General features: G+C 47.0%; 1 protein-coding gene across 2 annotated transcripts in view; it reads right to left on the reverse strand.

Annotated features, from left to right (window-relative positions):
• Window positions 1-13,803, reverse strand: part of LOC139226504 (lysine-specific demethylase 2B-like) — a 193,431-nt gene that overhangs the window by 63,673 nt on the left and 115,955 nt on the right. The window lies entirely within an intron of this gene.

Below are 13,803 nucleotides of genomic sequence, written 5' to 3' on the forward strand. Positions count from 1 at the left end.
ACAGAGCTAGGCCTTTATCCAGTGGCAAGGATTAATCAGCATGACTGGAGACCTGCTCTGCTACACGGACCTAGTGCGCACACATATCGCAGTATTTTACATTCTGATGAAATGCAAACACAGGGAAAATTGGCAGCTGAAGCAGTTCACTATAGATGAATTTTTCATTTGTAAATACAATACAGGATGTGCCCTGTGGACAATCCAATGTCCTAATTACTAGGTGCAATTTATTTTCATTGAGATTGGAAGTATCTCTTTCAAATGCTCTTATGGAGCCAGGTGCTGATGCCAAAGCAGTGCAAACTGCAAAGGAAAACCTGGAATATCGCTTTAATAATCCACAGCTGAGTTTGTACAATGTTGTTTTGATGCAGTGCTGTGGTCTGCTTTCTCAGGGGAAGTACATCTTGCTTTCATACATTTTCACACAGATGGTGGCTTGGTTTTTGCCACAACCATTGTTAAACTGCAGAAATGCAATATAATCCAAATAGGGTCATTGGACATAATTGCACAATATTGTTGAAAAAGATTGTTTCATGTTGCATCAAATATACACAGACAAAGCAGTGGCCTTAAGTGAAAAGGGACAGACTACGCTAGTACACACAAGTAGCTAAACATCACAAGCTGATCCCACACATTGTAAAGAGAAAAAAAATGTTTTTCAAAACTCTGACATTAAACATACAGGCTTAAGGCAGTCAGCAATCTTGAAGTCTCATTCTAAGTGTGACTTACAGCACGTAACCACAGGACAGGTAATATCGAAAAAAAGCACTTCAAGTTAAGTGGAACCCACTTGCTAATGATTAGTTCAAATGAGGTTTTCAGTCTGCTAACAGTGTTAACTGCGGAGTTCAACACTTGTTGTAAAATGTGATGCACTATGACTGTCAAAATGAGCTTTTACACTAAAGCTCCTGTTGATTGCATTTCGATGGGGCCTTTCTCTTGAGATTTGATCTTTTTGTGTACAGCAATAAACTGAAATACAAAGAGCATTGTTGCTTGTGTCCATTCTGTGAATGCACAGCAGAAACAGTGACCAACATTTCACGTTGCCTGAATTCACTTTCTGTTGCATTGGCAGTTAAACATCCCAGTTACACTGGCCAGAGTTCAGAACAGTTCTAGTTCCTTATTGCTTGCAACAGAAAAAAAAATTCAGTTGTTTGGCCTCATTACAGTAACTCTGCTAAAACATTTTCAAATTTAGCAGAGCTTGCATGCGACAACTAAAAACTTATCAAGCAACTAGATGATTTCATGCATGGCATGAAGATCACGTAATGTATTCTGCAATTCAGGAATCAAATTGACTCAGTTATTATTAAAAAAAAACACACGGGGCGGGGGTCATTTTGAACATTGCCGCTGTTGAAAACAATGGAACAGAAATCGGGCGGGTTCTACAATGAGTAGATCACTTCTGTCAGGTTACCCCTCAGGCGGTGAAGTTGAAAATGAACACCAATCACCACGTGAGATTTAAGATAATACCTGTAATTCATTTCCACTGAACATACAAAAGCCCCTCCACACCGTGGGCTCAAGTTTCGGCCTGAGTTGCTCCTATTTTTTTTGGAGCAACTAGTTTAGAATGGAGCATCTTAAAAATTGCAGTTCTCGACATTTATTTTACTCCAGTTCTAGTGAGTTAGAATAGTTTCATTTTAGAACAGATTTTTTTTCCAAAAGGGGGCGTGTCCAGCCACTTACGCCTGTTTTACAAGTTTAGGCAGCGAAAACTTACTCCAAACTAACTTAGAATGGAGTAAATGTAGATTTTTGTACGCTCACAAAAATCTTGCCTACACTTATCAGGCGTAGGGAACGAGAGATGGGGGGGGGGGGGGAGGAGGGGAAGTTTACAAACATTAAACACTTCACTTTTACAAATAGAGCCATCATCAATAATAAATGATAAATAAATCAATAAATCAACCAATAATTCAAACAATAAAAATTTAAAAATAAAAAAAACGAAAAAAAATTAAATCAACAAATAAAAAATTAAGTTTCTACTCACCTGCTGCAGCACCGGGAGCCCTCCCACAGCGTGCTGGGATGGGGCCCCCCAGTGTCTCTCTCGCTCTCTGTGTTTCTGACAGCAAGGGGTGGGGAGGGGAGAGAGAGAGAGAGAGAGAGGAGGGGGGCAGAGAGGAGGTGGGAGGGGGGGTGGAAGAGGAGGGGGGCAAGGAGGAGGGGGGGGGGGAAGAGAGGAGAAAGAGGGAAGAGGAAGGGGGAGAAGAGAGGGGTGGGGGGGGAGAGAAAGACCGGAGCGGAGTGGGGGAGGGGAAAGAGCGGAGTGGGGAGGGGAAAAAGAGGAGTGGGGGGGGGGGGAAAGAGGAGTGGGGGGGGGGGAAGAGGAGTGGGGGGGGGGGAAGAGGAGTGGGGGGGGGGGAAGAGGAGTGGGGGGGGTGGAAGAGGAGTGGGGGGGGTGGAAGAGGAGTGGGGGGGGGGGAAGAGGAGTGGGGGGGGGAAGAGGAGTGGGGGGGGGGGAAGAGGAGTGGGGGGGGGGGGAAGAGGAGTGGGGGGGGGAAGAGGAGTGGGGGGGGGGAAGAGGAGTGGGGGGGGGGAAGAGGAGTGGGGGGGGGGGAAGAGGAGTGGGGGGGGGGGAAGAGGAGTGGGGGGGGGGAAGAGGAGTGGGGGGGGAAGAGGAGTTGGGGGGGGGGAAGAGGAGTGGGGGGGGAGAGGAGTGGGGGGGGGGAAGAGGAGTGGGGGGGGGAAGAGGGGTGGGGGGGGGAAGAGGAGTGGGGGGGGGAAGAGGAGTGGGGGGGGGAAGAGGAGTGGGGGGGGGGAAGAGGAGTGGGGGGGGGAAGAGGAGTGGGGGGGGGGAAGAGGAGTGGGGGGGGGGAAGAGGAGTGGGGGGGGAAGAGGAGTGGGGGGGGAAGAGGAGTGGGGGGGGAAGAGGAGTGGGGGGGGGGAAGAGGAGTGGGGGGGGGGAAGAGGAGTGGGGGGGGGGAAGAGGAGTGGGGGGGGAAGAGGAGTGGGGGGGGGGAAGAGGAGTGTGGGGGGGGGGGAAGAGGAGTGGGGGGGAAAGGAGTGGGGGGGGAAAGGAGTGGGGGGGGAAAGGAGTGGGGGGGGAAAGGAGTGGGGGGGGAAAGGAGTGGGGGGGGAAGGAGTGGGGGGGGAAGGAGTGGGGGGGGAAGGAGTGGGGGGGGGAAGGAGTGGGGGGGGAAGGAGAGTGGGGGGGAAAGAGAGAGGGGGGGGAAAGAGAGAGGGGGGAAAGAGAGAGGGGGGGGAAGAGAGAGGGGGGGGAAAGAGAGAGGGGGGGGAAGAGAGAGGAGCGGGGGGAAGAGAGAGGAGCGGGGAAGAGAGAGGAGCGGGGGGGAAGAGAGAGGAGCGGGGGGAAGAGAGAGGAGCGGGGGGGAAGAGAGAGGAGCGGGGGGGGGGAAGAGAGAGATGGGGGGAAGAGGGGAGGGGAGGGAAGAGGGGAGGGGAGGGAAGAGAGGCGGGAGGTAAGGCTGAACGGGGGGGGGGGGGGCGGGAAGAGAGGAGAGGGAAAGCTGAAACGGGGAGGGAGGAGAGGCTGAACGGGCAGGGCTGCCGCCGCCAACACTTCAGGCAGGGCCTGCCCCCAAGCGAGATGCCAGGCGGGCGGGCCCCGACAACGATGTGGGGGTGGGGGTGGGAGGGAGAGGGGAGAGGGGGAGCTGAACGGGAGGGTGGCCCAAGTCCCGATCTTCGCCCGGGGAGCCCATTCGGCCAGGGCTAGAGCCGGCGTGCTTCGGACCCCTCCCACACAGCCTCAGGGGTGAGGAGCTATCGCACATGCGCGCACGCGCAGAGGTCCTGGCACTGTTGCGCCACGCAGAGCACGAAGACGTCCTGAGGAGAATCACAAGCTAAGTTTTCGGCACCCTTTTTATTCCAGAAAGTCACCGCTTCTTATGGAGGTGCACCGTTTTGACAGAGGGCGGAAACTTGGGCCCCGTAATGCAAAGTAATAAAAAAGCACCTTCTGTGATTAGAACAGTCCCTATTCCATTTATTGAAAACCCTGTATAGCAGAACACACAGAATACTAGTCATTCAAGTAAATGCAAAATATATCCACATGTATGGACAGATACAAAAGATTTTATACAGCTTTTTGGTGCCTCTGGTGTTTGAGTGTTATTCAGTCACCCGCACTGATCAGGATGAAGTTAACATTGAAAGAGGGAGAAATTTCCTTCTCTCTTATCTATTACCATCCATCAGCAACCACACTGCCACTGAGACTTTGGTTACTGAGGCCACTCTTCAATATCTGAAACTTAACTATTTTAAGAAGAGGAATCGGATCACATTTCATTTGAACATACAATAATTGAACATGGTACTCAGCCCAGATTGAAAAATGATACTTTGAGGAAAAAAACTGCAACACATCTTGTCTTCAGTAAATTCCACTACACCATGACAGTATCCATGGAATCTGCTATCTCAGTTGTAACAAAGACTTAAACTCTCAAGGACAGCGGTATTATTTTACACCGAGATAAAAGACGAACAATGTTTTTTTTCTGCTCCAGTTGGGCAACAGAAAATATCTTCATTCAGCATTGTCTACATTTTAAACTCTAACAGCTATTTTTGGATTTACAAAGTTAAGTTTTTACAAACTTTGTAAAATAAATTAGCAAAAATATTTTATGATGAGGGCAAGTTGCTTCTCCCACTTTAAAAAAAAAAAGTTTTTACCATACCTTTTGTTAAACTTCCACTGCCATGCAGATACAGAATCTTTTACCAGGCCTTTCCAATGGTGCCTTTCTCAGCCACTAGATGTTCAAGAGCAGTCTAGGGTCATTCTCCTAGTAGTGGAGGCCCTAGCCATTTGCACCATTCTGAGGTCATTAACGTAACATGTAGAGGAGTGCAGGCATCAATTCAAGTTTAACATGCATGACCTTTTCAAGGGAAAATGAAACAGGAAAACAAATGCCACAAAGAGCCTAATAATTCAGGACATATGCAAAAACTGTTTATAGGAACATTCTTAACATTCATGTTTGTTGCAGAGCTAAAGAGGGAAACATTTACCTCATTTGACCCTGAAGAGTATAAACCTGAGCTGCATAATAATGACTTTTTAAAATCACTCTGGGATCATTAAGACAAGGAAATAGTGTCATTTGTGCTCCTATAAAATACATTTGCTAACGTCAACAGATTGGAACTCTTTCAACTGGAAAATCGAGCAGCCTGCTGACCAGTTGTAATGTATGTATGCCTGGGTTTACCTGCCACCAGGGGGAGCGATTGTCGGAGGTCATTGGGCCATAGACACACACGTGCAGCCCTTGTATATAAAGAAAGCCTCCATGTTTAATCCTCACTTTGAGAGCTAATAAAGTAGAGTCAGGTCGCACCTGATTGAGTTCATGGTACTAAGCCTATTGAGTTATTGCAATAGCAATATTTGGCGACGAGGCACAATACGAACTTTCACACACAAAACAAAAAAAAATGAGCACTGTTGGAATCCTGGAGTGATTCGTGGAGGGAGAAGACTGGGAAGGATTTTACAGATCGCCTCGACCAGTACTTTGTGGCCAACAAGATGGATGAAGACGCTGACGCAGTTAGGCACAGGGCGATTTTCCGCACGGTTTGTGGTCCAAAAATCTATAGCCTCAAAGAATCTGCTCTCACCTGCACGTCCAACGGAAAAGACCTACGAGGAATTGTGTGCTCTGATTCGGGACCATCTCAAACCTAAAGAAGGCATCATTATCTCAAGATATCACTTTTACAAGTATGTTCGTTCTGAGGGCCAGGACGTGGCGGAATTTGTTGCCGATCTGAGACATCGCGCTGGGCCATGTAAGTTTGGAACCGTGTTGGAAGACATGCTGCGCGACATCTTTGTAATAGGCATAAACCACAAGGTGATTCTGTGGAAGCTGCTGGCTGCGGAGACGCTAAATCTGAGCAGGGCTATCACGATCGCCCAGGCTTGCCTGACCATGGTCGATAGTACAAAGTAGATATCCTCACAGAGTCGGACCTCCACAGCAAGTACTGTGCACCAGACTGTGTCGTCGGTTGGCAGAGCTGCATGTGGCAGGGCCTACCGGACTGGGTTCGCGAAACCTGTAGCTGCTCGAAGTCCGCCATTGGGCACGAATCCGATTTCACCCTATTGGAGTTGTGGGGGCTATCTTCGGCCTCATCAGTGCCGTTTCAGACAGTATATTTGTAGAGGCTGTGCGAAAATGGGGCACCTTCAGCGGATGTATCCGCAGCTCAGCAAGCGTGCTGCGACACACCACGTGGATGAGGATGATGACCGATCCGGAGCGGATCCGGCAATGCATCCCGAGGAGGAAGTGTATAGTGTACATTCGTTCCTGACAAAGAGCCAACCGATAATGATTGAAGTAAAATTGAACGGCGTGCCAGTATCTATGAAATTAGACACGGGTGCGAGTCAGTCAATTATGAGCCAGAGGACTTTCGAAAAGCTGTGGGACACCAAGGTCGTGAAACCCAAGCTGAGTCCAGTAAATGCAAAATTGCGTACCAACACCAAAGAGCTCATACCAGTGATTGGCAGTGCAGCAGTCAAGGTGTTGTATGATGGGGGCGGTTCAGGATCTATCGCTGTGGATCGTTCCAGGCAATGGTCCAATGCTGTTCGGCAGGAGTTGGCTCGAAAAAATAAAGTGGAACTGGAACGATATTAAAGTTTTGTCATTGGTGGATGACGCTTCGTGTGCTCAAGTGCTGAGCAAATTTCCCTCGTTGTTTAAACCGGGCATCGGCAACTTCACGGGAGCCATGGTGCAGATCCACCTGGACTCGGCTGCAAGACCCGTCCATCACAAAGCCCGGGCAGTCCCGTACATGGTGAGGGAGAAGGTCAAAATCAAACTGGACAGACTCCAACGTGAAGGGGTCATTTCACTGGTCGAATTTAACAAATGGGCTAGTCCCATTGTTCCTGTGCTAAAGAGTGACTGCACTGTCAGGATTTGTGGAGACTACAAGGTTACGATCAACCGAGTTTCGAAACAGGATCAGTACCCATTACCAAAGGCCGATGACCTGTTTGACGGGGGAAAGTCGTTCACCAAATTGGATCTGACGTCGGCCTATATGATACAGGAGCTTGTCAAATCGTCGAAGAAATTTACGTGCATCAATACGCATAAAGGGCTGTTCATTTACAACAGGTGTCCTTTCGGAATTCACTCGGCTGCAGCCATGTTTCAGAAAAACATGGAGAGTTTACTGAAGTCCGTCCCTAGAACCGTAGTGTTCCAAGACGACATTCTGGTCACAGGTCGTGATACTGCCGAACACCTGCATAACCTGCAAGAAGTTCTACGTCGTCTGGGGCTCAGGCTGAAACGTTCAAAGTGCATCTTTATGGCACTGGAAGTCGAATTCCTGGGAAGGAAGATTGTTGCAGACGCCATCAGGCCTACGGACTCAAAAACAGAGGCCATCAAAAATGCACCCAGACCCCAGAATGTGACGGAGCTGTGTTCATTCCTTGGTCTACTCAAGTACTTCGGTAATTTCTTACCTAAATTGAGCACATTATTAGAGCCACTGCATATGCTTCTCAGAAAAGACGACAACTGGTTTTGAGTGTATCTCAAGACAGGGCCTTCAAGGCGGCTAGAAATCTGCTTTTTTACAACAAATTGCTGGTACATTATGACCCGTGCAAGCGTTTAGCATTGGCCTGTGATGCTTCATCACATGGGGTTGGTTGCGTGCTCCAACAATCCAATGAGTCGGGCAAACTACAACCCGTTGCATACACATCGAGAAGCATGTCTAAAGCGGAAAAAGCCTATGGCATGGTAGAGAAAGCAGCTTTAGCCTGCGTATGTGGGGTTAAAAAGATGCACCAGTATCTGTTTGGGCTTCGTTTTGAGCTTGAAATCGATCACAAGCCGCTCATATCTTTGTTTTCAGAGTATAGAGGTATCAATACCAACACGTCGTCCCACATCCAGAGGTGGGCGCTGATATTATCTGCCTATGATTACGTCATTCGCCATAGACCTGGCACTGAGAATTGAGCCGATGCATTGAGCCGTTTACCATTGCCCACGCCGGAGGTGGAAACGCCACAGCCCGCAGACCTACTATTGGTCATGGATGCCTTTGAGAGTGAAGGGTCGCCTGTCATTGCCCAACAAGTTAGGACCTGGACTAGCCAAGATCCGATCTTATCGGTTGTAAAACGTTGTGTCCTTAGTGATGATTGGTCGGCCATTCCCAGGGAAGTGTGTGATGAAACCAAACCTTACAACCGTCGCAAAGACAAACTATCCATTCAATCTGATTGTTTGCTATGGGATAATCGTGTTGTTGTGCCCAAGAAAGGCAGGGAGAGATTTATATGGGATTTACATAGTACCCATCCCGGTATTGTGATGATGAAGGCCATTGCCAGGTCTCACGTTTGGTGGTCTGGCATTGACCCTGATTTGGAGTCATGTGTGCATCGGTGCAACATTTGCATGCAGTTAAGCAATGCCCAGTGGAATCTCTGCTAAGTCTGTGGTCGTGACCATCCAAGCCATGGTCGAGGATCCACATCGACTATGCGGGTCCTTTCCTGGACAAAATGTTTTTGGTGGTGGTAGATGCGGATTCTAAATGGCTAGAACGTGTAATCATGTCATCCAGCACATCCACAGCCACCATCGAGAGCCTTCGTGCCATGTTCGCCACTCATAGTCTGCCCGACATCGTTGTGAGCGACAACGAATTGTGCTTCACGAGTTTGGAATTTCAAGAGTTTGAGACTCAATGGTATCAAGCACATAAGGTCAGCACCATTCAAACCCATGTCCAATGGTCAAGCAGAGCGGGCCGTCCAAACCATCAAGCAGAGCCTGAAACATGTAACTCAATTCTTTGCAGATATGCTTGTCACGCATATTGCTTAGTTACAGGGCAGGATCCCACACACTTACCAGGATCCCTCCTGCTGAACTATTGATGGAGAGGTCTCAAGACCAGGCTCTTGCTTGTCCACCCTGATCATAATGATCACGTCGCAAACAGACATCAACATCACACTGGTATCATGATCGCACTGCCGTGTCACGCGATATCTCTATTAATGATCCTGTGCATGGGTTAAATTATGGTCAAGACCTCAAGTGGGTCACTGGCATTGTTACGGCCAAGGAGAATAACAGGGTGCTTATTGTCAGGCTCACTAATGGGCAAACATGCAGGAGGCACATTGATCAGACGAAATTGCAGCACACAGACGAACCGGAACAGCTTGAAGAAGACACCATCAATGACCAACCGATTCATATTCAGCCATCAGAAGACCCTGCTGTTGTCAATGAATCAGGACCTTCAATCCCCGACATGGACACTGCCACTCCCATTAGATCGGCTACCCAGCCTCAAGTCATGAATGACTTGGAGAGCTCACCCAGATCTGGAATTGAACTGAGACGATCAACTCAGGAGCGGAAAGCCCCAGACTGTCTCAATTTGTAAATAGGACTGATACCAAGATCTTGGGGGCGGGGGGGGGGGGGGGGGGGGGAAATGATGTAATGCATGTATGCTTGGGTTTACCTGCCACCAGGGGAAGTGACCGCTGGAGATCATTGGGCCACACACACACGTGCAGCCTTGTATATAAAGAAAGCCTCCATGTTTAATCCTCACTTTGAGAGCTAATAAAGTAGTCAGGTCACACCTGATTGAGTTCACGGTACTAAGCCTATTGAGTTATTGCATACACAACACCAGTTATGAAAATTGTTATTTAGCATTTCCTTAACAGCTTGAGAATAGATACAACAACTTTAGCATTTGGGGATCATCATCATCATCATAGGCAGTCCCTCGGAATCGAGGAAGACTTGCTTCCACTCCTGAAGTGAGTTCTTTGGTAGCTGAACAGTCCAATACAAGAGCCACAGACTGTGTCACAGGTGGGACAGATAGTCGTTGAGGGAAGGGGTGGATGGGACTGGTTTGCCACACGCTCTTTCCACTGTCTGCGCTTGATTTCTGCATGTTCTCGGCGTTGAGACTCGAAGTATTCAGCGCTCTGGACTCCCAGGTGTCAGTGGGGATATTACACTTTATCAGGGAGGCTTTGAGGGTGTCCTTGTAGCTGCCTACCTTTGGCTCGTTTGCCATGAAGCTCAGAGTAGAGCACTTACTTTGGGAGTCTCGTGTCTGGTATTTGGGGATAGGGAAATACTGAAAGCAATTTTAGGCCTGCCTCCTAGGTCCTCCCCTTGGCTGCTTATTAAGGTATTGTCCTATTATATACCTGATAACAGTGTTAAAAAAAATCTTATATAATGGAATATAAGGTAACATAGATTTTGAAAGTAGCTACCCACTTTTTTGTTATACAATGCGAAGATAAACAGACTGGTGCTCAATTCCATGCAAATGCAATACTGGTACAAGGGAATACAATCTACTGTGAACCGTATAGTCAGTCAGCAAGCCCCACCCCCAATATAATGCAACTGTCATTTAATCATATGACACTGATCCCTATCAAATCACAACGTATATACACAATCACAATGCAAAGGTGAAAGCCTCCATTTGAAACGTTTTTTTAAAACTCGAACTCCGTCACTTTGAATCGTAGGTTTTTCAAAGACAAAATGAACCACCATTGTTGAAATAGGGCTTTTTAAACCCCAAAATCACTCCTTTAAGATCACAACAAGCACATTATACAATGTGTTTAATTACTTAGCAGATATACTTAGTTAACCAAGAATCACTTATGAAATTAACAGTATTCAAATGAAGGAAATTTGATTAAAACTAAGTAAAAGTTAGCTATAAATAGAGCAATTTCTGCTGTGGCTTGCTTCCCATTACAGAATCTTGGCATCTTTCCAGGATCTGTTATAACTTTCCGTAAGTTTGACCACCCTATCACTATCATGGATATTGTGATAGCACTGCATTTATTGCCAAAAGTCTATAATGAAGGATGATGCAGCTCATCACCATCACCAGGCAGTCCAGCTCCTGAAGCTTACACTACTAGACCTAAATCCCTTCCCTACTTTACAACAGTGACTACACTTCAAAAGTACTTAATTGACTGTGAAGTGCTTTGGGACGTCCTGAGGTCGTGAAAGGTTCTGTATAAATTCAGTTCCTTTCTTTTCTAAGCAGGATTGTAGGCCCAGTTTTTTTTGTGGACCTACCTTTCTGCAAGTGGGATAAAGGACACAGACACTGCCCTTCTGGAATATGACCTAAACAAGTGCCAGTCTAACACTGGCTTTGTATTTGGTGGTGTGTTCTGGGAGACTAGTGTCCTTGAGCTGGCTTCCTAACGGAATTTGGCACCCCTATCCTGGCGGTAGATTTATAGACCCACAGAAAGATGGGTCTAGGATTTTGCGGCTAGCATGGGAAGCCAGGTTTAGCACTATAAGTACCAGGAATCGGCTCAAGGATGCCAGTCTCCCAGGATCCAAATTAAAACCGCACCAATAATAAAAGCAACTTAAACTGGTCAATTATTGACATTGATCAGTGACTTCAATGATATGACAGTAATATTCAGGTTAAAATGTACTTTGTCATTTAAGATGAAAGTAGTGGAATTCTAACTTTTAAACTATACACCATTTGAAAGTGTGCTATTTAGAGACACAATTTATAGAGCATTATTTCAGCAGAATCAGGGTGACGAAGATGCACACGTCATCATCCTGATTTGCCCTCTGTGAGCCAGCTGACATACACACACCATTGTGTAAATTCACATATACAGCTAGATGCAGCTCACTCTTACTATGGAAAACATAGCTCTCAAGGGTAGGTAATGAGCAGAGAGCACGAAAACCAGTAACTATGCAATTGAATATTTAAATGTTATTTTCTCATTGCTTGTTTCCATCTAACATACCCCATTGTCTTTTAATGTATTGTTTCTGGACGTGATCATCAATTTTTTTTCTAACTAAAGGGTTGTCTAAGCACTGCTATTGTCATCGCTCAGCAAATAAACCGGTCAATTTATCTGCAGATAAACGTGATGCAACTGACCAATGTCACGTGGCTGCTTGCCTCTGAAATATCAGCAAAGGATTTTTCAAGCCCAGGCATGTTTGTCAGACAGCCATCCTTCCAGACTCAAGTCTCCTACTCACTCGTACCCTTAGATTCCCACTACCTTTCTATCCACCGAGCCTCCTTCGTACCCATAAGGCAAGAGCATTTCTGCAATTACGAGACAGTGAGCTCAATTTCCTCCAGCTAAAAACTTAGTATTCTGATTTAGGATTTATCCAATAAAGAGGTAACTATGCCAAGAACAGCCTTTTTCCAAACCTCCAAGACCATAAAATTGAAAAACCAGGGCCATTGCTGATTTAAGGCATTCAATTCCAGAAGGACTCCATAAGCATATAAGCACCTTCAGGAATGTTAATTATTAATAGCTCAATATGCTACTCGTTGAATCATAGAATCAGTGGGAGTGTCCATTTTAATTCTATTTCCCTGTAACCATTCAGAACCTTACAGCAGTTCCAACAGAAAGAGACCGTCCGGCCCTTTGGCACAGGAGCCAAAGCTTAGCCAATGGTAGGATAAGGAACATAGCTGCCTTGTTTACAGAAGTTATTTAAAAGCATATGGAAGCATGTAATAAATCAGATGAGAACTGCTTTTGTTTGGTTTCATGAGACAAATGTAACTGGACTGAAAGAGCTCCTTTCAATATGATCTAGTATATATTGTAACTCAGAGCTGGTGTGAACAAAAATCTGATATATAATGCCATTTTGATCGCAATGTATAACTTTTATCTATGGAACTCTGTACAAAGTTTGTCAGCACAGGGCCCGAATCGCCTGAATTCTGCCTTGCAGCAGAAAAATCAAGTATAGGGAGCTGTCAGTCATATTATCTGTTGAACTATTTACCATTAATAGTTTCAGTTTCAAGTTTACACTGTTCATTCACATTTGTGAACATGAGTGTACAGGCTAAACAAGCAACTACTGGTGATCTTAAACAGAGACCAATTGCTCAACCCCCTACTGAGAAAGCAGGGCCCCAGAGTAAAACCATTTCACGTTAATAGCAGATTTTTACTTCTAGACTTACAACTACCTACTAAGCGCCCTGAACGTTTAGTTGTTTTCAATTGACAGCAAAATAGGTAGAGGTTCAGTCCTAGAATGAAACATGCACAGGAAATAAGCCTTTAGCTTTATGTTGATCATTTCATTAGACACTATTTGCTTTAAGAAACTATTCTACTTATAAAACAGGAACAGTAGATGGAAAAGTAAATGGGAGAAGTCAGGAGAGTAGGAGTAGCTAAAATGTTCAATTCCCTAGGTACAACATATTGGGCCCAAGTTTCGGATCGCGCCGCAACCTGGACGCCCGTTTTTCGCGCCACAAAGTGCGCCTAAAAAAAACTTCCAGATTCTCCGGCTCCCTGCTGGTCCTCGGCGCGGCGCAGCACGAGCTGTGAGGGGCGGAGCTAGGTCACTGCGTTGAAAACAGTGCCGGGATCTCTGCACATGCGCGCTACAGTGGGCGCGCATGTGCAGTAGCTCCAGGCGCCCAAAACTGTGTGGGAGGGGCCCGAAGCATGCAGCCCCTAGCCCTGGCCGAATGGCCTCACTGGGGCTGCATGCATAAGGCTCCTCCCACGCCCAGCTCCTGCTTCCTCCCGACACCGACTCGACTCCCGCTCCCCCGGTCCGGACCCGACCGTGACACCGACCCGACTCCCACTTCCCCTCCTGCCCCCGGACCCGACCCGACCCAATCCCCCGGACTGGACCCGACCCGCGCTCCCCCCCC

This window comes from Pristiophorus japonicus, chromosome 16, assembly GCF_044704955.1.
Source record: "Pristiophorus japonicus isolate sPriJap1 chromosome 16, sPriJap1.hap1, whole genome shotgun sequence".
NCBI lineage: Eukaryota > Metazoa > Chordata > Chondrichthyes > Pristiophoridae > Pristiophorus > Pristiophorus japonicus.